Raw genomic sequence first — 2410 nt, 5'->3', positions numbered from 1 at the left:
AGTGGGGGAGCCTGAAGATATATTGCTAAGCAGCTGGCAGAGCTGAACAGTTTGTGGGACGGTTGGAGCAACCCATGGACCAGCGAGCGGAGCGGCGTGGAGCTGAGCCATTTGCGGGGGCAGATGGAGCTGTTCATGGGATGGCTGGTGAAGTGGAGTGGCTGGCAGAGCTGAGCAGTTTTCGTGGACGGCTGGAGGAGCAGAGCGGCGCGGCATGGCTGGTAGAGCGGAGCCATTTGTGGTTAAAGGCAGCAGCAGAACTCCACAGAGAGGTGGGGCAGTCGGCTTCAGACCACGTAAGGTGCTCCTTAACATCCCGTGTGCCCCCCCCATTTCCGCCCAGGCTGGGAGGGGGGGGGGTAAAACTTTGCAGATAAACTTTTGAACTCTGGGGCGGCACTGACCAGGGACAGAGACTTTGGGGTTGTTGGACTTTGGGGTGATTGGACTTAAGACCCTAAGGGGAAAAGGACACTGCCAAACTTACTTGGAGGTGGATCTTTTGCTCATGGTTTGTTTTATGAATCCTCTTTGTGATGTTTCCACAACATATGCCGCATTGTTTCCCTCCTTTATTAAAAGGCTTTTGCTACACTCAGACTCCGTGCTTGTGAGAGGGGAAGGATTGCCTCCTTGAGGTGCCCAGGGGGTGGTATGTAATTGTCCCAGGTCCCTGGGTGGGGGCTGGAGCCGGTTTTGCATTGCGTTATTGATACACAACCCCTAGATACTGAACCTGGCCCTTGTTGCTGCCAACTCAGAGGGGCAGAAGGGTTACAAAACTTTCTTAAGTTTCCACAGCAATATTTATGAGTAAGGCTAAGGTTTCACTGAATCATAGAAGGTTAGGGTTTGAAGAGACATCAGGAGGTCATCTAGTCCAACCCCCTGCTCAAAGCAGGACCAACAACAACTAAATCATCCCAGCCAGGGCTTTGTCAAGCTGGATTTTAAAAACCTCTCAGGGTGCAGATTCCACCACCTCCCTTGGTAACCCATTCCTGTGCTTCACACCCTCCTAGTGAAATAGTGTTTCCTAATATTCAACCATTGCTCCATGTTCTGTCATCTGCCACCACTGAGAATAGCCGAGCTCCATCTTCTTTGGAACCCCCCTTCAGGTAGTTGAAGGCTGCTATCAAATCCCCCCTCACTCTTCTCTTCTGGAGACTACATAAGCTCAGTTCCGTCAGTCTCTCCTCAGAAGTCATGTGCCCCAGCACCCTAATTATTTTCATTGCCCTCTGCTGAACTAACTCTCTCCAATTTGTCCACATCCTTTCTGTAGTGAGGGGCCCCAAACTGGATGCAATACTCCAGATGTGGCCTCACCAGTGCCAAATAGAGGGGAATAATCACTTTCCTTGATCTGCTGGCAATGCTCCTACTAAAGCAGCCCAATATGCCGTTAGCCTTCTTGGCAACAAGGGTACACTGTTGACTCATATCCAGCTTTTCGTCCACTGTAATCCCCAGGTCCTTCTCTGCAGAACTGCTGCTTAGCCAGTCGATCCCCAGCCTATAGCGGTGCATGGGATCCTTTCGTCCTAAGTGCAGGACTCTGCACTTGTCCTTGTTGGACCTCATCAGATTTCTTTTTGCCCAGTCCTCCAATTTGTCTTGGTCACTCTGGACCCTATCCCTACCCTCCAGCGTATCTACCTCTCCTCCTAGCTTAGTGTCATCTTCAAACTCGCTGAGGGTGCAATCCCTCCCATTATCCAGATCATTAATTTTGTCACAGATATTTATAGTAAAAGTCAGGGACAGGTCACAGGCAATAAAATATTGTGACAATGTGGAGGCACTGTGCAGCTGTTGAGCTGGCTCTGGGGCCCCCCCCACTGTTGGGGGCTTGGAGGTCCAGGGTCTCCCTCCACCCATGTCTGGCAGGTTCCACCTGCCACTCTGCCCCCCACCCCCATCCCACAGTGTCAAGGAGCTCTGCAGTCTGACTCACGAAGGCCCCCTTCCCCAGCCTTTGCTTGAACCAAAACTGATCAGAAGACTTACAAAAAGCAATAAAAAGGCAGTGGGAGACAAACCTAAGCCCCTCCAGATAAGCGTGATATGATTAAGGAAACTCCCTAGCCTCATTTGCTTCAAAGATGGGAAAGGGAGGTATCTCCATTAGCATACAGAATGGAGAACAGAGATTCCAAGGCAAGAACCACACTGAACTCTGGGATCAGGAAAGCAGGAAAGCATTGCATAATGGGAAATCTCTCTTCCAAACGGTAATTAACCCATGCCTGTACGCACCCAGCTCAGTAATTACAAGACCAATTCTAGTAATAAATCTTCTATTGATATCCAAAATACTGAAACAACCTAATTGCATTAGGAGCTCCCTCGAAGGAACACCACCCATAGCCAGGAATGATCAGTTCTTATTGTGTAGCCTGGACCA

Source organism: Emys orbicularis, chromosome 13, assembly GCF_028017835.1.
Source record: "Emys orbicularis isolate rEmyOrb1 chromosome 13, rEmyOrb1.hap1, whole genome shotgun sequence".
Taxonomy (NCBI): domain Eukaryota; kingdom Metazoa; phylum Chordata; order Testudines; family Emydidae; genus Emys; species Emys orbicularis.
Note: the sequence above shows the minus strand (reverse complement) of the source record.